The sequence below is a fragment of the Dromiciops gliroides genome, chromosome 4 (assembly GCF_019393635.1).
Source record: "Dromiciops gliroides isolate mDroGli1 chromosome 4, mDroGli1.pri, whole genome shotgun sequence".
Taxonomy (NCBI): domain Eukaryota; kingdom Metazoa; phylum Chordata; class Mammalia; order Microbiotheria; family Microbiotheriidae; genus Dromiciops; species Dromiciops gliroides.
The window spans coordinates 199,655,476-199,681,095 of NC_057864.1; the positions used below are offsets into that span (position 1 = coordinate 199,655,476).

A 25,620-nucleotide genomic window follows, 5' to 3' on the forward strand; every position below is an offset into this window, starting at 1 on the left:
AATACTTTATATACCTAACTATTGTCAGAAAATATATACTATCTAACATGTGTCTGGTTTCTGGCTAGTTCTCTTTCTAATAGGAGGATAATTCCTTAGCTAGGTTTCTGCTAATAGCATTATATGCATTTATCCAGCATCGATAGAATCTGGTAGAATTTGGTGCATGGTCAATGTCTTCTAACCCTGTTTACCCCAGTTTCCTCATTTGTAAAATGAGCTAGAGAAGGAAATCACAAGCCACTCTAGTATCTTTGCCAAGAAAACCCCAAATGGGGTCATGAAGAGTCAAACACAATTGAAAAGGCTAAACAACAGCAATAGCATTTCCTACTATGGAAATTTCCTTTCCTTACCTAGACATAGATGCTTTTTCTACTATTTAAAGCAATTCATACAAATTAGAGCAAGCTCATTTCAATGTCAAGAATTCATCCTACTTGAACTTGATATATATTACGTTTGAGTTTTATACACAATTTCCAGTTAGCAAGTTAGATTCCTGTTACTAATATTGGGTTTCTTCAGGTGAGTTTCCTGTATTCAAGTCATATGAATCAATCCAAAATCAATAGAAACTCTCCATGACATGTAATGCAATTTCAATACATAAATGTATTCTGTGTAAGTATCTTCTTTCCCATTAACAATATTATACTCCATTAGCTAGAAATAGAAATTTCTGTCTATTTATAGCTCTATATAAGAAACTGTAGCAAATTTGTTGGTGTTCTGATATGCTGTTTAATCTATAATATCCTATTAAATTTTGTCTCTATTAGTAAAATTAATTTATTGAGGCCAGATTTCCATTACCACTACTACAATTAATAGCTAACATTTAAAGAGGATGGCAAGGTTTGTAAAACACTATACACACAGACACATACATACACACATATACACACATACACACATATGTGTGTGCGTGCATATGTAATAAAATCTCACTTGATCCTCACAACAACCCTGGGAAGGTAAATGCTATTATGATCCCTTTTTTCAGATGAGAAAACTGAGGCAGACAGAGGTTAAGAAATATTTCTAGTGCTGACTAGGTGTTTGAGGGGATTGAGGCAGCATTTGAACTCAGGCCTTCCTGGTTCCAACTCCAGCAATTTAATACATATACTTCAGTCCAAAATTTATAGGACCTCTCTTGTGGCACATGGTGCAATGTCAGTGTATTTTACTGATGTATCTACCTTGTTTTGAAGTTATCATATTTCATTCCATTAGCTAGAATTGGATCCTTCTCACTATTTACTGAAACAAAACAAAACAAAACAAAAAACAACCAACCAGATTTTGGACAATATCTAGTTTCTAGGTAAAGTACATATTTCTTACAGTATTTTATAGTTAGGATACTAATATATTACCATTTGTATTAATCCAAAATCAAAAGAACTATTGTCTACTTTGTTTTCTTGGTTCCTAGTTATCATAGAACACTAGTTTTATTACATACTTCCAACTATTTTGAACAATGCCGAACAATTTAAAACACATTTCTTGGTATTTTCCCCATGTATTCCATTCCGACATATACATAATTTCTGATGGCAAAATGGATAAAAGTGCTGGGCCTGGAGTCAGGAGGAGCTTTCTTCCTGAGTTCAAATCCAGCCTCAGATACTTAATAGCTGTGTGACCCTGGCCACCTTATTTAATACTATTTGCCTCAGTTTCCTCATCTGTAAAATGAGCTGGAGAAGCAAATGACAAACCACTCCAGTATCCTTGCTAAGAAAATCCCAAATGGGGTCACAAAGAGTCAGAAACAACTGAAACAACTCAGTAACAACACCTGAATTATAATAGCAATCTTTGGTTTCTCAAACTAGGTTCCCAGAATTCTTGCCACTTATATCAAACCAACATCAATAGGAACTCTTTAGTGGGACTTGATGCAATGTCAGAGTACAACTCTAATCTACTTGTTTCTTCTTGCCTATTCCTACCTCTCAGGGTTGTGATGATCAAATGATATTATATTTGTAAAGCACTTTACAAATTTTAAAAGCACTATATAAATGCTATCATCATAGTTATTGTTATTTTATTCCATTAGTTAAAAGTAGATGTTTCCTTATTTAGAATAATTGAAAATAGAACCTATTCGTCAGAATGTTGAGTATGTATTCTATTTATGTTATATGTATGATTTCTAGTTAACTAAGTAAATTTCTAATAGTAATGTTGGGTTTCCCATATTCTAGTTATATAAATTAATCCAGCATCAAGAGGAACTCTCTGATAACATGTTTGGTAATGTCAATGTAAACTATATTCTTCTGTATCTTATTTTCTATTAATAATAAACTGTTAAATTAGCTAGAAATATCTCTTTCTAGCTATTTATAGCCATACCAACAAAACAAAAGAAAAAACTATACCTGTGGGTTTTTTGAAAATATGTGCTGACTTATGAGCATGATTTATATTTAGCTTCATGACATCAAATAAGAATATTATATTTTTCTAACTAGATTTCCATCATTAAATCTGTGTGACCAGTCCTAGATTTGGCTATGTTGAAGGAGCTGCAGCCCACAGGAGGTATCCCTAGCATGTGGACCACAGCATGGACTGCCATGAAAGTTGGCACCATGAGAAAGTGCAGCAAAGGCCATCACCAGGCAGATGGTATCGAGAGAGAGAGAGAGAGAGAGAGAGAGAGAGAGAGAGAGAGAGAGAGAGAGAGAGAGAAGAGAGAAGAGAGAGATCTTTGAAAATTGTAAAAAAAGATAATAAATTAGACATATCTAAATATAAACCACTTTGCAGGAAATTTGATTTGTCATCTATTATGATCTCTGAAAAAGTGGGAAAGCATCTCAAGGAACTAGGAGGGAGTGCTGAAGAATTTTTAAGGAAAGATATATTATCTAATTTCAAATAAAAAGAAAGCAAAATTTTCTCAGGCATTTGGATATATTTTTTCTTGTTGAAAATCTGGAATCGGTATTCATATATCTCAGGGGAAATACTTTACCTCATTTTAGTTATGATGAAAGTTCATTTAAGATTCTGGATCCAGTATATATAAACAACAACAACCACAGATTAGTTGAGAAAGCTATTACAGAGCATGAATTCATCCCTTCAAATAGCATACCATCAGATGCTTTTATCCTGGGGAGTGAAAATTCTTCATACTGATGATATTGAACAAAAGAAAAAAGAATTGTATATGATCAAGAAACCAAACACATCAATAAGAGAGGTGGGGAAATGATTTGGTTATCAGAAAACAGAAACCAGAATACTCAAAAGCCATTTGTAAAAATTGAGGATTTGGGAGCAGTGGATAGAGCAATGGTCCTGGAGTCAGGAGGACCTGAGTTCAAATCCGACTTCAGACGCTTGACCCTGGGCAAGTCACTTAACCCCAATTGCCTCAAAAAAAAAATAGAGGGGCAGCTAGGTGGCACAGTGGATAAAGCACTCTCCCTGGATTCAGGAGGACCTGAGTTCACATCTGGCCTCAGACACTTGACACTTACTAGCTGTGTGACCCTGGGCAAGTCACTTAACCCTAGTTGCCTCACAAAAAAAGAGGATTTTTTTGTTGTTCAATCCTTTTCAGTTGTGTCCAGCAGATACTGGAATGGTTTTACCATTTCCTTCTCCAGCTCATTTTACAGATGAGGAAACTGAGGTAAACAGAGTTAAGTGATTTGCCTAGGATCATACAGCTTGTGGAAGTATCTGAGGCTGGATATAAGCCACCACAACATTTTACCTTCAGCTGGCCAATATACCTCAAATAAATTATTCCTTTCCAAAGTCCTATAGTTCTTTTGATATGGATAAGAATACATCTAGTCTACAGAAGCAAAATGAGCTAAACAAAGAAATGGAATAGACTGTGAACCAAATTCAGCCATGTCTAAAAGAAAACAAAATGATGAGCTGTGTGAGTGCTACTCACAAAAATCCTAAGCTCTTCAACCCCATCTTCTCAGTGAAAAACAGAAACTGCACAGTATATTCAGTATCAAGTTGTTAATAATTTCATATCCAAGTTAGTTTATGATTTTATGGAAGACAAAAGCAATATATCCAGAAGAGTAAAATTCAGTATTGGATCTTTTGCTCTCATTGTTGGAAATACTTTGAAAAGGAATGAACCAGAAAAACAACTGGAATTGAACCATGTTCCCCAGAATGAGCTTTGGGGGACATTCTATCATACAGGTGATAAAATAGAATTTCCAGTATCAAATCTTTAATAAAATAGGGATCCTGCACAAAAGGCTGCCTTCTGTTCTGAGTCCATTATATTTGTTTGCTTCATGTGGCCTGTGTCCTTCAACTCAACAAGTAAACTCAGAGAACATTTGAATTTTGTGTGTGTGTATCTGTCTGTCTGTCTGTGACTGTGTCTGTGTCTATGTGTCTGTGTTTGTGTCCATATACTAAATCCACTGAAGGACATTAAGCTGGATTTGGTGCAATTACTTCTGAGTAACACACCAGGATATATTCCTGAAGTTTCTAAGTATCAAGGAATTGTAAATGAAAAAAGACTTCTTAGATTCACACGTGAATTGGATTGGATTTTAAATGTTCAGCCACTGTACAGTGAAGTGAACAGAACCAAGAGAACATTGTACACAGAGACAGCAATATTGTTTGATGAAGAACTGTGAATGATCTGACTATTCACAACAATACAATGATCCAAGACAATCCCAAAGGACTATTGATGAAACATAATATCCACCTCCAAAGAAAGAACTGATATTGATGGAACTGACTGAAGAATGCTATTTTTCACTTTCATTTTTTTCTTTTAATCAAGTTTCCTTATACAAAATGACAAATATGGTAATGTTTTGCATAATCACACATGTATAAACCATATCTGATTGTTTGCTGCCTCCGGGAGGGGGGAGGGGAGGGAGGGAGAGAAAGGATAAAAATTAGAACCCAAAACTATAAATAAAAATGTTTATTTTATTAAAAATAAAAAATAAATGATCAGCCACTAACCAGGGAGATTAAGAGGGTCCTGGCTACAGATTTAGTGGCTGCCCCAAGGACACACTCTGCCTGGCCAACCAGATTTCCCAGTATGGAGTAGAAAGATGCTGCCTGTATATTCTAGAGACATTTATGCAAGTTTCTGATTTTGATGAAACAAATAAAAACGTGTCTCAATTACAACAAAAGTCAGATAGTATGCTTTTTTTCCAGATAACTGAAGAAAAGAGGTACCAGTTCACCACATGTTTGTGGTTCTCATCTTAAAGTCATTAACAATTCACTAGAACAAACTACAATTCAAGTAAAGATGGTAACAGATAGTCTTACCTAAGGAAGTAGAAGTTAAAAGTAAAAGTGGCACAGGGCAGCTAGGTGGCACAGTAGATAAAGCACTGGCCTTGGATTCAGGAGGACCTGAGTTCAAATCCAACCTCAGACACTTGACACTTACCACCTGTGTGACCCTGGGCAAGTTACTTAACCCCAATTGCCTCACCCCCCCCAAAAAAGTTATATGTCATTAGATTGTAAGATCCTTGAGGTCAGGAGCTGTCTTTTGCCTCTTTTTGTATCCCCTGCACTTAGTTCAGTGCCAGGTACAGAGTAGATTCTTAATAAATGTTTGTTGATTATTTGATGTGTAAGCAATACTAGTCATTTCCCATAGTATACAGAAAACACATAGTCATGCTGTATTTATAACAGGTCAGCCATTGGCTTTGGAATGCTGAGTTTAACATTAGGTAGAATAAATTTTCTACCCTACTATGTCATTGGCCCTGGGGGTTCAAGATAGGGGTGTATTCTATTTTTCTTTTTGGTGTCTTTATACCCAAGAATTATGGTAAAGGAAGGCAAAACATTAGAGTTAGATATGATTATACTTTTAATACTAACATGGAAGTTTATGCTAAAATAGTATTACTCGTGTTTCAAAAGAGAACATATAGTGCCTCTTTTCTCTCACACCCCATTTCCTCCCTTGAAACATTTTCATAGACAGCTGGGTGGTGAAGTGGATAGAGCACTGGACCTAGAGTCAGGAAGATCTGAGCTCACATCCAGCCTCAGATACTTCCTAGCTGGGTAAGCCTGGGCAAGTCAACTAACTTTGATCTGCCTCAGTTTCCCCCTAATATAAAATGGGGATACTAATGGCACCCACCTCCCAGGGTTTTTGTGAGGATCAAGTGAAATGATATTTGTAAAGTATTTAGCATAGTAAACACTATCTAAACATTAGTATATAGTAGGTGCTTAATACTTATTCCATTCTATTGTGTTCTAAAGCATCCATCCATAACAGAGCCATATACACAAAATGAACACTTAGGGACCTTATGACAGAAGTTTAGGGGAGTAGCTGGATGATCCTTAACATAGTGCCTGGCACACAGTAGGTGCTAAATAAATGTTTATTGACTGGCTGACAGAGTGAATGGAGGCTAGCTCTAGCTATTCAACTGAAGACCTGTGGGACAAGAAAAACTCAAGGTCAAAGGAGATGGCAATTAGATTGGGGAGATTTAGACAAGAAACCCGGGATGATATGCTTAGGTTAGGGGATCTGGGGACCAAGGGCCAGCTCAAGTCTTTGGTTGCCAAATGGTGGAGTGGTATGAAGACAGATGGGGATATTCATTTCAAAGCTCTTTTTCCTTGGTGGTAGTGGGTACTGTGGTACAGGTCAAGAGGTAGAGCTGTCCTGTTCCAAAAGTGGATCGGCAAGAAATGCAGAGGATGCAAGAGAAAGAGGCGGCAGGCATCCCTGGGAAGATGCTCCTATGAGGTATATTGTCCAGTATTTTCATGGTGGATGGCAATGATGGTTGATAACAGGACCTGGAACTGATTCCTCTGAAAGGCACTTTTCTCACTGATGAGCTCTGTTGGTGGTGCCAGTTGGCTGAGACAGAAATTCTGATCAGACAATACATTTCATTAACACCTGCCTGTAGCACAGTCTCTTCCATTAATTGGAGATCTGTTTGGTTTGGGATGCCATATGGTGTACAGCCTTGCTTTTCTGTTCACGGTGCTTGAAATTAATATGAGAGCAAAAGGGCGAGAATCAAACCATTTATGAGCAGTTTCAGTTTAATTCTTAGTTATGTTATTTTCGAGAATTGGAATATTACAATCCACTTATAACGTGTGATAGCATGAGGAAAATACTTTAAGGCAAAACAATTAGCTAATGATTCAATAACAATACAAAATCAGTAGTTACCATAATTAAAAAGAACATCCAAATCTAATCATCAATCATCGATAGTCAATGATTAATAATAAAATCTTAAGCATCCAAATTATATATCCGATAATTGTCTTTTAGTCATGTATGTAACTCTATTACACACATGGGGAAAACAAATCTAATTTTCTTAAAATTACTTCCTAAAATTAGAGGCTGTCTCCTCACTAAACAAACATATTTCAGGGATACAGTGGATAGAACTTTGGACTTGGGAGTCAAGAAGACAAATTCAAAACAGTTTACTAGCCATATGACCCTGGGCAAGACATAACCACTGTGCCTCAATTTCCTTATACTAAAAATGGGGATATTAATAGCACTCACCTCCCAGGGTTGTTGTGAGGATCAAATAAATTACTATTTGTAAAGTGCTTTGTAAATCTTAAAGCACTATTTAAACACCAGCTATTATTATTATTCCAAAAAGACTTGATTTTTTTGAAACTTCTTTTTTTTTGGGGGGGGGGGGACAGACAGGGCATTGAGGGTTAAGTGACTTGCCCAGGGTCACACAGCTAGTAAGTGTCAAGTGTCTGAGCTCGGATTTGAACTCAGGTCCTCCTGAATCCAGGGCCAGTGCTTTATCCACTGTGCCACTTAGCTGCCCCAGTCTTTGGAAACTTCTGACCAAATTCACTTCTACATAACAAAAAATATATATAAATAAAACCATGAGCTAACTTTGCTTGATAACTTTTCTGCCAAGGAGACAGCAATGCAGCTGTTATTTCTGTTGCAGCGGTTATAGCCCTAGGAGATTTCTTCCAGAAATTTCTGCCTCCTTTAAATTTTTGGTTGTATCAGATTCTTAATCAGGGAGTGGATTGTGAAGTATGCGGGATCCTGTGGAGGAGTTAGATTGTGAGTTTGGGGAAAATATTTCCCCATAAAAACTAACCTTAGAGGTCAGAGAAATAGCCATATGATTGTACAAATAGAGATTCTCAGGTTCACAAGGACAAGATGAGCTTTACTGATTTTATCTTCAAGGAGGCAGGTCTCCACTATTTCAGATATTTCCAGCTCTACCAGGATATCCTGATAAGACTAACCTGAGAGAAATGCTTTATCCCACTGGATTAAATCTGGTCTTTGGCCACTTCAGAGACCCCAAGGTTAATGTGTTCTAACCCCAAGGTTAATACATTCTTCTCCAAATCAATTGACATCTAATCCCTTTAGCCCAACCCCTCAAATAAGAAATGTGGTTGAGCAGTTTTACCTGCTAGATTCCCTTTGCCTAGTATATATCTCCCTTTATTCAGCGCTTTACAATCGACCTGACAGGTATCTATCAGCTGATGCTAATTAAATTTTTTATATTCTAGTCTTGCCTCCTGGTTTATTGACCTCCAGTGAAACCCGCCTGTAAAGTAATTCCTTCCTGTAACTGAGGTAATGGGCACAGACAACTCAGCTGTTTTTTGTTTTGTTTTGTTTTAAGATGAGGAGTATGTATTGTGCATGCACACATGCACACACATATTTTCCTTTTCATTATAAAGTAGAATATCCATCATACTGGATTAATTTTTTTCCAATCTACTATTTTATTTTCCTCAATTACATGTAAAAACTATTTAACATCCATTTTTTTTTTTTTTTAGTGAGGCAATGGGGGTTAAGTGACTTGCCCAGGGTCACACAGCTAGTAAGTGTTAAGTGTCTGAGGCCGGATTTGAACTCAGGTACTCCTGACTCCAGGGCCGGTGCTCTATCCACTGTGCCACCTAGCTGCCCCTTAACATCCATTTTTTAAACCTTTGAGTTCCAAATTCTCTCCTTTCCTCCCTCCCTACCCTGCTTCGAGAAAGCAAGCTATTAAATATAAGTTGTACATGTGTAGTCAGGAAAAACATTTCCATATTAGTCATGTTGTGAAAGAAAACATAGACAAGAAAAAACTGAAGAAAAATAAAGTTTTTAAAAAGTATGCTTCAGGGGGCAGCTAGGTGGCACAGTAGATAGAGCACTGGCCCTGGAGTCAGGAGGACCTGAGTTTATATCCGCCCTCAGACACTAAACACTAGCTGTGTGACCCTGGGCAAGTCACTTAATCCCAATTGCCTCACCAAAAAAAAAAAAAAGAAAGAAAGAAAAAGTATGCTTCAATCTGTATTCAAACACCACCAGTTCTTTCTTTGGGGATAGATAGCATTTTTCATCATAAGTCCTTCAGAGTTGTCTTGGATCGTTGCATTGCTGAGAATAGTCAAGTCATTCACAGCTGATCATCTTACAATACTGCTGTTACTTTGTACACAGTACATTTCATTTTGTTTCAGCTCATATCAGTCTTTCCAGGTTTTTCTGAGAGCATCCTGCTCATCATTTCTTATAGCACAATAGTATTCCATCACCATCACATACCACGATTTGTTCTGCCATTCCCCAATTGATGGGCATACCCTCAATTTCCAATTATTTGCCTTGAGAGAAGAGCTACTATAAATATTTTTTTTTGTCCACAAGGCCCTTTTCTTTTTCTCTTTGGATACAGACCTCCTAGAGGTATTGCTAGGTCAAAGAGTATGCACGGTTTTATAGTCCTTTGGGCATAGTTCCAAATTACAGAATGGTTGAATTTGTTTACAACTCCACCGACAGTGCATTAATGTCTCATTTTCCCCACATTCCCTTCAATATTTGCCATTTTCCTCTGCCGTCCTATTATCTAATCATACTGGAGTAATTTAATGGGTATTTTGATGACATGTTTATGGGAGCAATATACAAGATTTCTAGATTTTTGTCCAGCTTCCAACAAGTAACATTACATTTCCCTATGTTGCCAATATTCTAGCCTTTTGAATCTATAAAAACTCCTCAGTTGGACTAGATATGATGTCAATGTATAACTCTAATCAACTTTAAAGTGTTCTTTCCTAATACTAGTATTCAGATCTAGAGCTGGATTTAGATTTTCCAGCTTTGAAGAGCAATAAAAAATAAACTCAGGCAAACTATTCAGTTTTTTCATACTATATGCTAGTTAATATAGGATTTCTAGTTAATTATCCAGCTCCCTAATAATTATCAAGTTTCCCTTTCTTAGTTTGCTGTCTTCTATGTTCACAAATCCAGCATCACTAGGATCTCTCCAGCTATGTCAGTGGGTACCTGTATTCTACATATGTATCTTCCTTCCTCCTTATAATATTTTACTGCATCAGCCAGAAGTAGACAACTTTTGCTATTTAGAGCAATGTTTAACCAATTAGACCAGACTAGTTGGAATTCTCCCAGTGTATTCAATTGGCCCATTAAGTGCATGATCTCTAGTTAATTAGCTAGCTTTATTATAGCAATATTGGTTGTTATTTTTTTTATAGTGAAGAGTCAAGAATTTTTGCTTTTTGTAGCAACCTAACATGAATAAAAACTTGATAGTACTTGGTTCCATAAGAATGGAAGATCCTAGTCCATTGAACTAATTTGTTTCCTAATAACATCATTTCCCACTATCCTCTAGGAATAGATTACTTTTACTTGTTAGAATACATCGGGGGCAGCTAGATGGCGCAGTGGATAGAGCACCGGCCCTGGAGTCAGGAGTACCTGAGTTCAAATCCGGCCTCAGACACTTAACACTTACTAGCTGTGTGACCCTGGGCAAGTCACTTAACCCCAATTGCCTCACTAAAAATAAATAAATAAATAAAAGAATACATCGGAAAAAATTTTGACAACATATGGTATCTCAGTTATATACATGATTTCTTGTTAGCTTTGGGCTTTCTTAAATAGTAAAATTGGTTGCCTTGCTTTAGTTAGGGCCCAGATGAAGTTGGATAACATGAAATATTAAGTACTCAGCATCTTGTGTGATTCCTTCCAGCTTTGTTCAGCAGAGCAGGAGTAGGAACAGAGGAGGCAGATGATGGGAGTAATCCAGGGCTGAGGTTTGGTAAAAGATGAACAGTAACAACAACTATACCGTTTATTATAGCCCCAGACACTATGCTAAACCCTTTACAAATTAAACTCTGAGAGGTGGGTGCTATAATTATCCACATTTTACAGTTGAGGAAAATGAGGAAGATAGGAGCTAAGTGACTTGGCCAGGGTCAAACAGCTGGTAAGAGGCTGAGGCTAGATTCGAACTCAGGCCTTCCTAATTCCAGGCCTACTGTATCACCTATGATAGAATAAGGGGTAAGGGATTTGATAGCAGAGGTAAGTATAGAGTTGAACTGGCTAACTATAGACTTAAGACTGGAAAGGGAAGTGAAATCTGGATAGAAGTAATGGTCAGAGAAGATGAAATAAAGCTGGGAGGCTCAGCTAACACACTGGACGACTGAATCCGGAATTCAACAGCATCTTGACAGACTGAAATAGTGGACTGAATCTGAGATGAAATTAAATAGGGAAACTGTAAAATTTCAAAGTACAAAAAACTCCACAAATATAAGATGGGGAAGGCACAGATAGCCAGCAATTGTTCTGAAAAAGATCTGGGGGGTTTAGTGGACTGCAAGCTCAATATGAGTCAGCAGTGTGATGTGAAAGTCAAAGAAATGCAATCTTGGGACTGCATTTTGAGGGGCATAGTATCAGGGAATAGAGAGGTGATAATCCCACCACAGTCTGCTCTTGTCATATCTCATCTCAAGTATTGTTTTCAGTTCTGAACACAATGGTTTTAAAAAGACATTGATAGGGGCAGCTAGGTGGCACAGCGGATAAAGCACTGGCCCTGGATTCAGGAGGATCTGATTTCAAATCCAGCCTCAGACACTTGACACTTACTAGCTGTGTGACCCTGGACAAGTCACTTAACCCCTATTGCTCCACCAAAAAAACCAAAACAAAACAAAAAAGGACACTGATAAACTAGGCACCATGCTGAGCACTGAAAATACAAAAAAAGGCAAAAAACAGTCCCTGCCCTCAGGGAGCTTACAATCTAATAGAAGAAACAACATGCAAACAAATATATACAAAGCAAGCTATATATAGGATAATTAGGAAATAATTAATAGAGAGAAGGCATTAGAATTAAGAGGGATTGAGGAAGTTTTCCAGTAAAAAGATGGGATTTTAGTTGGAACTGAAAGGAAGCCAGTGACCTCAGTTAGGAAGAGCTGAGGAGGGAGAGTATTCCACTGCAGCTGGGAGATAGAGTATATTATTCACAAAACAGCCCAGGGTCACTAGATTGAAAATTATGTGTCTGTGACTAAGGTATAAGAAGACTGATATGGTAGGAGAGGGGTAGGTTATAAAGGCCTTTGAATGCCAGAGAGAACATTTTGTATCTGATCCTAGAGGCAATAGGGAGCTACCGGGTTTGTTTTTTTGGTTTTGTTTTTGTTTTTTTGCAGGGCAATGAGGGTTAAGTGACTTGCCCAGGGTCACACAGCTAGTAAGTGTCAAGTGTCTGAGGCCGCACCCGAACCCAGGTCCTCCTGAATCCAGGGCCTGTGCTCTATCCACTGTGCCACCTAGCTGCCCCCGCTACTGGGGTTTATTGAGGGGCTGGGATGGGGGGGGGGTCACATGATCAGACTTGTGCTTTAGGAAAATCACTTTAGTGGCTGAATGGAAGATAAAATGGAGTGGGGACAGATTTGAGGCATTCAGGTCCACCAGCAGGTTATTGCAACAGTTTATGTAAGGTCTTGAGGGTCTACACTAGAGTGGTGGCAGTGTCAGAGACGGGGGCGGGGGGCCCATCCAAGAAATATTGCAATGGTGAAATTGACATGCCTTGGCAACAGATTGGAAATGGGGTGGGGAGTTAAGGGTTAGAGAGGAATCCAGATTGACTCCTAGGTTGTGAGCCTGAAACACTGGGAAGATGGTGTTGCCCTCTACAGTAATAAGGATAGTAAGAATTAGGACTTAATACTTACTAGCTGTGTGACCCTGGGCAAGTCACTTAACCCCAATTGCCCCACCATAAAAAAAAAAAAAGAATTAGGGAAAGGTTTAGTGGGAAAGATAATAAGTTCTGTTTTGGACATATTGAGTTTATGGTGTCTCTTAGACATTCAGTTCAAGATGTCTGAAAGGCTGTTGGAGATAATGAGATTGGAGGTCAGCAGAGATTTTAAGGTAGGAAAGGTGGATTTGACAACCATCAGCGAAGAGATGGTAACTAAATCCCTGGGAACTAACAAGATCACCAAATGAAATAATAGAAAAGGAGAAGAGGGGCAGCTAGATGGCGCAGTGGATAGAGCACCGGCCCTGGAGTCAGGAGTACCTGAGTTCAAATCTGGCCTCAGACACTTAACACTTACTAGCTGTGTGACCCTGGACAAGTCACTTAACCCCAATTGCCTTGCTTTAAAAAAAAAAAGAAAAAGAAAAAGAAAAGGAGAAGAGAAGAAGGCCTAGGACAAAACCCTGAAGGACATTTATGGTTAGAAGGCATGATTTGGAGGAGGATCCAGTAAAAGATAAAGAAAAGGAGTGGTCAGATAGAACCAGGAGAAAGTGGTGTCCCAAGAACCTAGGGACAAGAGTGTATCAAGAAGGAGAGAGTAATCAACAATGTCAAAGATTGAAGAGCAGTCAAGGAGAATGAGAATTGAGAAAAGAGCATTGGATTTGGCAACTAAAAAGTCACTGGATTTCTGAAGGGCTGTGAGTTCTTGACATATGAGAATAGTTTGAAGGACCTGGTTGTTTCACTGAGAGAAAAGGAGCTTCAGCAAGACAGTGATAATTGTGTTTGAGTATTTGAAAGACTGGAATGTTGAGGAGAGATTAGACTTGTGCTAGTTCTGTGTAGGCCCAGAGGGTAGAACCCACAGCACCTGGTAGAAGTTGAAAAGAAGCCAGTTGAGGATTGATGTCAGGAAGAACATTATAAGAATTAGAACTATTTTTAAAAATGGAATAGGTTATCTTTGGAGTCTCCTTCTGTGGATACTTTCAAGGAGAGATCAGAAGACTACTTATTGAATATGTTATGGAGATAATTCCTTCATGCATAAGGTGGACTGGATGGCTGATGGGATCCTTTTTAACTTTCAAATTCTGTAATAGTAAGGGGTGGCGAAATTGGAGGTTTTGATGAAGACAAAGAATTGGTTTAGGAAGGGTGAAGTATAGGGAGAAATAGAATGATAGAAGATAATAATTAGATAGAGGAAAATAAAAATATGTATCCTTTTTTCCCTTGAAATCACTATTGATTAGAGAAATGCAAATTCAAACAACTCTGAGGTACCAATTCACACTTAAAAGATTGACTAATATGACAAATGTTGATGGGGATATGAAAAAATTGAGATACCAATGCACTGTTGGTGAAGTTGCAAACTGATTCAACCATTCTGGAGAACAATTTGAAACTATGTCCAAAGATCTATAAACCCACGGATACCCTTTGACCCAGCAATACCACTACTCAGTCTGTATCCTACAGAGATCAAAGAAAAAGGGAAAGGACCTATATGAACAAAAATATTTATAGCAATTCTTTTTGTGGTGGCAAAGAATTAGAAATTCCCATCAATTGGGAAATGGCTGAACAAGTTATGGCATATGATTATGATGGAATACTATCGTGCAATAAGAAATGATGAACACAGGGCAGTTAAGTGGCGCAGTAGATAGAGCACTGGCCCTGGATTTAGGAGTTCCTGAGTTCAAATCCGGCCTCAGACACTTGACACTGACTAGCTGTGTGACCCTGGGCAAGTCACTTAACCCCAATTGCCCCACAAAAAAAAAAAAAAGAAAAGAAATGATGAACAGGATGCTTTCTGAAAAACCTGGAAAAACTTAAATGAACTGATGTACAGTGAAGTAAGCAGAATCAGGAGAATATTATACACAGTAATAGCAATATTGTATGATGATCAACTGTGAATTACTTAGCTACTTTTCAGAAATACAATGATCCAAGAAAATTTCAAAGGAATTATGATGAAAAATGCTATCCACCTCTAGAGAAAGAGCTAATGGAGTCTGAATATGGATCAAAGCATACTTTTAAAAAATACAACACTTTATTTTTCTTTTTTGTTTTATTTAGTTTTTTGGTTTGTTTTCTTTTACAACTTGGCTAATATAGAAATATGTTTTGTATGGCTACATATGTATGGTCTGCATTAAATTGCTTGTTTTTTCAAGGAAGGGGAAAGGGAAGGAGAGAAAATTTGGAGCTCAAAATTTTAAGAAAGAATATTTAAATTGTTTTTGCATTTAATTGAAAAAATAAGACATTGAAAAAAACAATGTTAGGTGTCAGGAAAAAAAAACATTTTTAAGTAGGGAAATAAAATATTTCTGAATTATTGTGAGATCCAGTGTGTGATCACCTCTTGTGTGATGAGGTGGCCTGAGGGAAGAGGTTCTGGGATTTAAGTAGAAAGAAGAAGTGGGAAGTTTGGAAGTCTGAGAGTGTATTAGCATGGATGTCAAAAGTCCTCTCATACAAGAGTGGGAATTGAGGAAGAGAAAATGGCAAGACAGATGCTGACCTCTTCAAGAAAGGAGAAAGAAGGGCCTAAGAGTTAGGACAAAACATCTACCATTATTTAGACTGAGTGGAAAATTTTGACACTCTGAACTTTTAAGGAAGAGGGACCATTGAGCAATGGTGGTAAGAGGGAAATCTGGAAATGAAGAGTAAGAGACATTCCAATTTCCCTTCCAGGACCAATGTAATGAGGGGTGCAGCTGAAAGTACACCCAGTGGTGAAGAGAAAAGTTAGGAATGTAGTGTCATTGCAGGGAGTTGTCTCAATGAGGGTTAGTAGATGGAAGGCATGAGAAAAGGTACAGGACAAAGTGAAGTTTGTTAGTTATGGAATAGGAATTTTAGAGGGCACAGGGGAAAGGTGGTCATTGTTGGAATGGAACACAGGTGGGGTAAGGTTAAAGAGGAGGAAAATAACCAGATCTGGTGTAATTAGTTGAGCATTTGTCAATAGATGATATCTGTGTTATAGATGATTATAGTTTGCTATCTAGCTCCAGAATCTTTCACATTCCTTTCTTTGATCCCTAGGGAGGAGGACTGCCCTAAGCCTAGGACTGGCAGAGGGCCAGATCTTAACTGATAAGATGAGTCTGACTTGTCTTTTGGATTTTCAGCTGCGAGGCCATGCGGGAGCTGGAGGTAATAGGACTGGCAGGAAGGGTCAGTTGCTGTAAGACTCCGAGTGCTAGACACAGGATTGAGACTGAGTGAACAAATTGTACATCAAGCAGGTCAAGGCAGATATTTTGCTACTGAGAAACTTTGGGGTTTCACTTGGAGTCCAGTGATTTTTTTTTCATTCTCTCCCCCCAAACCCTGTCCACCATTCTTTCTTTTTCTTTCTTGATACAGCAGTCCTGCCTCAGAATCTGATATTTCCCAAAGATGAGATGCTTGTTTCCAGTTCTTAAAAGTTTGCTTACTTTTGTGTTTCTCTCTTAAGCTGATGGATAAATTGGGTGTGTTAAGATCTGAACATTGCTGGAGAGGGGCATTGGGTAGTGGCTGGGAAAAAAGAGAAATTTAAAATTGGGACATTTTTTCTGAGTAGGTTCTCTGGAGCATAGGGACTCAGAATTAGGAAAGAGACAGACAGATAGAGACAGAGCCATACAAAGACACAAAGAGAGACACAGAAAGATGAACAAACCAGACAGACACAGACACAGAGAGACAGAGACAGAGGGAAAGTGTTAGTGACCCTCATAGGGCAGAGAGGATAAATGTTTTTACTGGAGTAAATGAGTCAGAAGCAATGACTAACTCAACTGGCATCGTGGTGGGCACCTTACTTTTTTTTTTTTTTTTTTTGGGTATTTTCCTGAGGGCCAGTAGAAATGGCTGGTGAGCAGGGGAGGAAGAACAGTCTAAGAGTTGCTATACAACAGATACCATTATCTAGATCAGATAGAAAATTTTGACACCATGAACTACTAAGGAAAAAAAACAAAATAGGTGGGGAATAAGACTGACTGTTATCCTGCTTACTAGCTTGGCCTAAGAACCACCATTTATGCATATAGATGAGGAAACTGAGGCACAGAGAGTTTAAGTGATTTGTCTATGGTTGCAAAGATAGAAAGTCACAGAATCGAGGTTAGAATTCTTTTTTTTAGCTCCATGGATTGTTCTCTCCACTGCAAAACACTGTGGCTCCCCTCCCTCTCCCCTTCTCCCCCCAAAGACAGTAATGGTGCTTTCTGGAAAATTAAAAGTGTCTTAGGGCAAATATTTGCATTAGTTAAACACACACATACTTCTGGGACCTGGTAAGTCCACTGCCTATGTTCCACTCCACTTTATCCATTCTAGAGGGATTCCAGAAAAAATCGGTTTGTATACACCCCTCATCCTCCTCCTCCACCCCTCACCCTTGCCCTAGTAGTGGTGGTGCCACCATATTTACAAAGCCAATTCTTTGTAGCTTTCTGCTTCTCAGCTCAGCCATCCTTTGGTTGACAATCATTGTGCAGCTATTATGTTTGAGGCACCATACACAGTTGGTACTAGGAGAATTGGAAGATGAATAAACCAAGTCTCCTATCCCAAGGGGATTACAATTTAATAGTAGAGGAAAGATGGTATACAAATAGCAATCGTATGAAATGAGATGGTGTTCTGCAAACAAATTTAGCCATATAACATTTTTATGCTTGAGATACACTTGTAGAATCTATAAATTCTGGTTTGGGAGCCTTGAGGGCATAGAAAACCTTTAGGATAAAGAGAGTTTTGGACATGGGAAAGAAATTTAATTCAACTCAACTAGAGAAGCATTTAAGTGTCCAACAGGAGCAAGGCACTGAGAACACCTAGCCAAAAAAAGAGAAAGCAGTCCCTATCCTCAGGGAATTTACATTCTACTAGGGGTTACAATATGCAAACATATAAGTAAATGCAAGATAATTTAAGAAGGAGATTGCTAAAAAATGAAATAAAATAAAATAAAGAAGCAGATTGCTAAAAGCCAGAAAGCTCAACAACAGCTTCCAATAGCAGGTAGCTGAGCCTTGAGGAAAGCTAAGGTTACTAAGAGGTGAAAGTAAGGAAAAGGAAGGAAAATGAGACAGCATATGCAAAGAGGTGATCTTTTGAATCATGGGGAGAACAAGATGGCTAAATCTGACTAGAAAATAGTCCATGAAGGAGAATTCAATCCAGAAAGGTAGGCTGGAGCCAAATATACTCAAAACAATTTTCATACCCTAAAATTTTTGCATATAATAAAAGGGGCTTTTATTTTCCTGTTTAACAATTTACCAATAAATAGTTCCTGCTTAACAATTTAGATGGGAAAATCTCATTTTCTCCCAGAATAACTCTCTTCACATCATACAGGATACCAGGATTCTATAGCAAGAAAGAGCATGAGAAATGCTCAATAGGAGAGATAGAAAGAGATAGGGAAGATCAGAGGAGGGTTATCTTTTCTGAGACCCTACTTTTTTTTCCTCCTTCTTCCTTTCTCTCTCCCCTTAGCTATCCACTCCTTGCTATTTCTTGTTCAGTCTTTTCTAGTTTCTCTTCATTATCTTTAACATAGATCTTTCAAGGATCCAATAAAGTGAAGAAGTAACAAAGCCTTCTTCTTCAAAACCAGATTTTTGGCTACTTTATCTCCCTGAAAATCTAGACAACCGAGAGAAATGGTAAGAATCCCTCTATTCCACTGGAGTGCATTGAGAGGGTGTCAGATCCGCTGAGACCACAAGATGGCAGAATATGCTCAGTCACCTGGGCTCCCATTCTGGTGTCAGGAATGGGGAGGATGCCCTAGTTAATGAATTTAGGAGTCTTCAATATTTCTACTTGGTTGTTTCTCTTTTTTAAGACCCATTCATCTCTATTCAAACTGACAATATAGGGAGGAAAAGGATTTTTGAGCCTATTTGAAATGCCATCCAAAGGCTAGATTGTTACAACAGGGGAGAAATTCCCATTATGGGGAAATAATTTGGGTTGCAATGACTATATTTTCAAAATAAAAAATTCAGGACGGGGCAGCTAGGTGGCACAGTGGATAAAACACTGGCCCTGGATTCAGGAGGACCTGAGTTCAAATCCGACCTCAGACACTTGACACTTACTAGCTGTGTGACCCTGGGGAAGTCACTTAACCCTCACTGCCCTGGAAAAAAAAAATTCAGGACATATAGTTTGGCCAAGTTTGACTTTTGCAAAATCTCCTCTTCTACATTTTCTTTTATTGAGACTGAGACTGCCCAAGAATGATGGTAACCTTTGGTGTCTTTCTGTGATTTACCTTTGATTGCTACTTAGGAGGCAGAGCTAGGTGGCACTAGATAGAATACTGGGCTTGAAGTTAGGAGGACCTGAGTTCAAATTCACCTTCAGACATATACCTAACTGTGATTCTGATCAAGTCACTTAACCTTTGTTTACCTCAGTTACCTCATCTGTAAAATGATGATAATATTAACACTTACCTCCCAGGGCTGTTGTGAGGATCAAATGAGATAATAGTTGTAAAGCACTTAGCACAATACCCAGCACATAGTAAACACTATATAAATGTTAGCTAACTCATACAAGAAGAACTGTGACAATTAAAGTGAGAAAGCAGGGTTAAAACCTTGGGTGGGTATTTTAGAATAGCTCTGCAAAGCCCCTTTCTTCCATGAGGAGAACCATTGAGGTACTATCATGAAATGTTTTCAAGTGTTGGATTTGGAATAAGATATGGGTTGGAATCTTACTTGATTTACTAGTTGTATGACCTTGGGCAAGTCACTCAACCTCTTGGTGACTCAGTTTCCTTTTCTGAAAGAATGAGGGGGCTGCTAGACTAGGTTACCTCAATGTTCTCTTGCAGTTTGAAATTGTGATCCTGGGGCAGCTAGGTGGCGCAGTGGATACAGCACCAGCCCTGGATTCAGGAGTACCTGAGTTCAAATCTGGCCTCAGACACTTGACACTTACTAGCTGTGTGACCCTGGGCAGGTCACTTAACCCCCATTGCCCCACAAAAAACAAAAACAAAAAAGAAATTGTGATCCTAAGATCATCTGGAAGGTGTCTGAGTGGTATCACAGAATTTCAAAGTCAGAAAGGACATAATTGTCCATCTATTCTAACCCTTACTCAAATAAGAATCCATATACTCAATGAGTCTTCTCTGTTGGGGCTCCTTACACAGGCTTCAGGGTCCTCCTGGCTCTAGGAAACAAAGAGCTCAGGAAGTATTTAGTAGAAGAACTGACCTTTGGAGAAGAGCATGGCAATTGAGTGAATATTGTAATTATTATACTATAATCCATAATAATAACTAAAGTTTTAAGAAGGATTTTGGAAACTCCTCTGCATTCAGAAAAAAATACATTATAAATGGAAAAAGCACTGGTCCAGGAGTTAGGAGTCTTGGGTTAATAAATTCCTGACTTGCCTTAATGATAATCTCCTATGAAGAGTTTCTTCTTGCATCTACACAGCTTCTCAGAGAAGATGCATCACTGCCTGGAGCAATGGCCAGGAAGATGCAACAACTGAAAGGCCAAAGAAAGCTGAAGTCATGCATTGGCTAGCCAAGAGATCTGGACTTGTAAGTTGTGCAGACAAAAGAGGTCAGAGATGGAACTGGGGATCTCTAAGTTCAACCTCCTTTTACAGATGCATGAAAGTTCTCTATCTGTTTAGCTGTCCCACAAAGTGGAACTTTTGGAAGACTACGATAGGTTATGTTCTATTGTTTTATATTTTAAGTATTTACTAAGTATTTCTTCTGAGGAAATAAATAGCTGTCTCATACCTGGTATCCACTTTGTACATGGACTCTAGGTGAAACTTTGCTGCTGAGGGTGCTTCCAAATTCCAAATTATATCATTCAGTAATTCAGTGAAGTAAGGTTCCATAAACAGGATGCTGGATTAAGAGTCAGAAGACCTGGGTTTGAATCCTAGCTTTTCCATCTGTTATCTATATGGTCTTAGACAGGTCACTTAAATTCTCTGCACCTCAGTTTCCTCCTCTGTAAAATCAAGTTGTTTGACTAGACGTTCTCTAGCATCCCTTCTAGCTCAAAATTCATGATCCCATGATTCTATAGTCTTCAATAGTTAGAGAAGACCTTTGATGGAGAGAGAGTCTTTGATAGAGTCAAGTCCATAGCCTTAAATGAACTGGATTGATGGATCAAGGGAATATGTAAAAAGAGCTTGCCTAGATTTCCACCAAACAGTTAATAAAATGTCTCATGCTATTGATATGAACAAAACAAAGAAAAGCAGGCGGGAAGACGGTACAATCTGATAAATTTGGAATTGGTTAAACCCATGAATGCAAAAATGGGTCAATATCCACTTGGAAGATCTCTATTGAAAGTTCTCAGGGGGGCAGCTAGGTGGCGCAGTGGATAGAGCACCCTCCCTAGATTCAGGAGGACCTGAGTTCAAATCCAGCCTCAGACCCTTAACACTTACTAGCTGTGTGACCCCGGGCAAGTCACTTAACCCCAATTGCCTCACCAAAAAAAGAAAGAAAGAAAGAAAGAAAGAAAGAAAGAAAGAAAGAAAGAAAGAAAGAAAGAAAGAAAGAAAGAAAGAAAGGAAGGAAGGAAGGAAGGAAGGAAGGAAGGAAGGAAGGAAGGAAGGAAGGAAGGAAGGAAGGAAGGAAGGAAGGAAGGAAGAAAGAAAGAAAGAAAGAAAGAAAGAAAGAAAGAAAGAAAGAAAGAAAGAAAGAAAGAAAGAAAGAAAGAAAGAAAGAAAGAAAATTCCCCAGGGATTCTCTTGAGCCCTGTGCTGCTGGATATTTTTTTTCTATCAATGATGTGGATGAAGGAAAAGATGGTATCTATTATCAAATTTGCAAATGATACAAAGATGGGAGGGAGAGCTAAAAACTTAAATGACAGATTCAGACTCAATAAAGGATCTCAGAACATTGGACCACATCTAATAAGATGAGATAGAATGGTTATAAATTTTAAGTGATGCACTTGGGCTCAGTCAGCTTCATAAGTAAGTATAAGACAGGGGAAGTTTTGCTATATATAGTTCATGTGGAAAAAAACTGTTTTTTTTTTGTGAACGGCAAACTATAATTAGTTAACTGTTGGACGTGGCAACTAAAAAAAAGTTAATGCAATCTCAGGCTTCACGGAGAGGCATGATTCCCAGAACACTGTATTCTGCACAGGTCAGGCTGCATGTGTAGAATTCTACTCAGCTCTGGGTGCTACATTTTAAGAACATCATTGACAAATTACAGTTATCTCTTCCACATTGTGCCTTTCCCTATCAAGGTTTTAATATATCACAGATCGACATAAGATATTAAGTGGGAATTTGGGGGAAGTCTTATGGAAGCCACAAACAACACAGAAAAAGTTTAGAAACTCAGTAATGAATAAAATATATGCATAGTACTGTATAATAGCAACCCAAATTTTAAAATAAAGCAAACCCATAAAGGAAAGAAAAAATTCAGACTTTTTCTCCGGTATGAGGGGCCAAAAAAGATTTTCATGACTTTTCCAGATTGTGGGGGGTTATATCCCTCACCTCCCAGATGTGGAAAGGATAAACAGGATAGTGAGAAGGTTAAAGATTATGAAAGGGAAACAGTTAAAGGAATTAGGGACATTTAGCCTGGAGAAGAGAAGACTTTGGAGGGGTGGCCAGAGGATCATAGACTGAGACCTGAAAAGACCCATCTGGTCCATCCCCCTCATTTTATAGATGAGGAAATGAAGACCCAAAGAGACTGTGACTAGCCTAAGAGTACACAGATAGTCAGTGATAGAACTAGGATTTAGAACGTGGTCCTCTAATGCTGAAGCCTCACAAGAGCTATCTTAAAATATTTGAAGGGCTGTCACGTGGAAAAGGTATCCATAAGTTGGATTTGTTCTGCTTGACCACAGGGAACAGAATTAGGAGCAATGAATAGAAGGAAGTTACAGAAAGGCAAATTTTGATTCAATACTTTTGAATAACTTGAAGGTAATAAGTTCCCTGTCACAGGACATTTTTAATCAAAGAGTGGGTGACAACTTGGGGACATTCAAGAAGAAAAGCTTCAGGATGGTTGTTTGTCCATTTTCTTTCTTTCTTCCTTCCTTCCTTCCTTTCTTTCTTTCTTTCTTTCTTTTTGTGGGACAGTGAGGGTTAAGTGACTTGCCCAGGGTCACACAGCTAGTAAGTGTCAAGTGTCTGAGGCCAGATTTGAACTCAGGTCCTCCTGAATCCAGGACCAGTGATTTATCCACTGTGCCACCTAATTGCCACCATTAAAAGAATTCTAAAAGGATTTCATAGAAGCAGTAAGGATGGCCTGGACAAGGTTGAATAGCACACATTTGTAGTGGACCTAATTAGAATGCTTTCATAACTGCTTCAGCAACAACCACGGCCCCTGCCAAGGGAGTAGAGGAAGTAGATAACCCTGGTTGCCCAGGATCAGCCAAGTATTTATGATGGAAGCATCAAGGGATGAAGAAGCTGGACTATAGTGAAAGACTTGTCCAAATCACTGACTGAGACTAAATATGGTACCTGAGCCATATGGTGATACAAGGTAAACCAGAAGAAAGATGTTGGACTAGAGGCTTAGAGATTGATCCAAGGATGGGGGAGCCACAGAAGAGGAAGGAGAGGCTTAGCAGGAATGAGGAAATAACAAAGAGAGGGAGGTAAAGAGGCTGCGTTTCAGAAAGGAGAAGTTCAAAGTTGGGGATTTTAGAAAGGGAATCCTTCTGGATGATGCGGTGAAGGAGGGAACCAACTGCTATTGCTGAATCTAACTTTTCTTTTTAGTGATTAGACATGCACACAAAAAGTCTTCTCATGATCCCAGTTATCCAGGATGAAGAAGAATCAGGGGCTTCTAAGGAGTTCATTTTCACATACCCCTTCCATAGCCTCTCAGATCCTCCCAAGGGGAACTTGAATTTGAAGAACTAGGTATAATAAAGGCCAGTCTTTTCTTTGGTCTAACTTTAGCACAGCATTAAAGCAAAGCCTTGAAGTTCCTTGTTGGAGAGAACAGCTGAGTGGAGAGTTGAAGGGAGAAGGAGGAGAGCTCAGCCACTCTGACTTCAAGCAGTGGCCACATCTGGCCACAGTGGGGAGGTGTTGCCATGGGGCCAATTCATTCAGGGGCAGCTTTTCAGACTTGGGTTTTTTTTTGTTTTTTTTATTTTTATTTTTTGGATTTTGGTTTTTTTTGTTTTTTTTTTTTGCAGAGTAACAAGAGTTAAGTGACTTGCCCAGGGTCACACAGCTAATAAGGGTCAAGTGTCTGAGGTCGGATTTGAACTCAGGTCCTCTTGAATCCAGGGCTGGTGCTTTATCCGCTTTACCACCTAGCTGCCCCCCAGACTTGTTTTTAACTCAATTTATGTTCAGATCCTGAGAAATCTACTCCTGTTTTTTCTCTTCAGTTGCTGCAGAAAGAATAAAGCTCCGGGGCAGCTAGGTGGCTCAGTAGGTAAAGCACTAGCCCTGGATTCAGGAGTACCTGAGTTCAAATCTGGCCTCAGACCCTTGACATTTACTAGCTGTGTGACCCTGGGCAAGTCACTTAACTCTCATTGTCCCGCAAAAAAAAAAAAAAAAACACGAAAAAAACAAGAATAAATGGTGTGTGTGTGTGTGTGTGTGTGTGTGTGTGTTTGTGGGATCCATTCTAACAGACCTTCATCCTCTCAATGCTTTGCCCCTGGTCTTGACAACCACACCCAGGACTGGGAAAGGAACTGACTTTAACCTTTCCCAGCTGGGCCTGACCTGTGGATCAGCCCCAGTCTCTGCCTTTTTCCTAGTCTGGTCATGGGAAGACTCTCACGACACCACCCATCACCCCCACCCCCCACCCCCAGTAGCTTGGCGTCTTTTCTATTTTACTTCCTTTCCTAGGGGTAGGGCATGTGCCTGGTGCCCTAGGGAAGGATCCTTGACTGTTTGCACTTTCCCAGGGTAGGAAACAGCAGAAATGGGCTCCTGGACCTTCTACACAATGGGCCAACCTCCTGGGGATATGCCCAAACAAACTTCCGGTGTCTTCACTTTCCTGGGAACCCGGCTGCTTGTCTGGGCTCTGGCCAGGGTAGTACAAGTTTTCCGAAATAGAACAAACCAAACACATCCTCATGAGATGGGACAGAGATACCCTACTGGGGCTTGATCTGGTGCTTTTTGTTAACAATTAAGTTCCTGCTATGTTCTAGGTACCTGGGATACCAAAAAGAAAAAGTCCCTACCACAAGGAGAGTGCATTTTATCTGGGAAATCAGTAATATACACAAATATTAAACACACATACATACCTTGACACATATACATATATAAGCAGGCATATGTATGTATATACATGTGCGTATATATGTGTGTGTACATACATGTGCATGTGTAGATGCATATACAAACCCATACACACATCAGGACACAGAAGTTGGATACCTGCTGGTTT

General features: G+C 38.9%; 1 pseudogene; it reads left to right on the forward strand.

Moving 5' to 3' along the window:
• The first annotated feature begins 2,597 nt into the window (after nt 1–2,597).
• On the forward strand, nt 2,598–25,033 carry LOC122754847 (annotated as a pseudogene).
• Nucleotides 25,034–25,620: the final 587 nt, after the last annotated feature.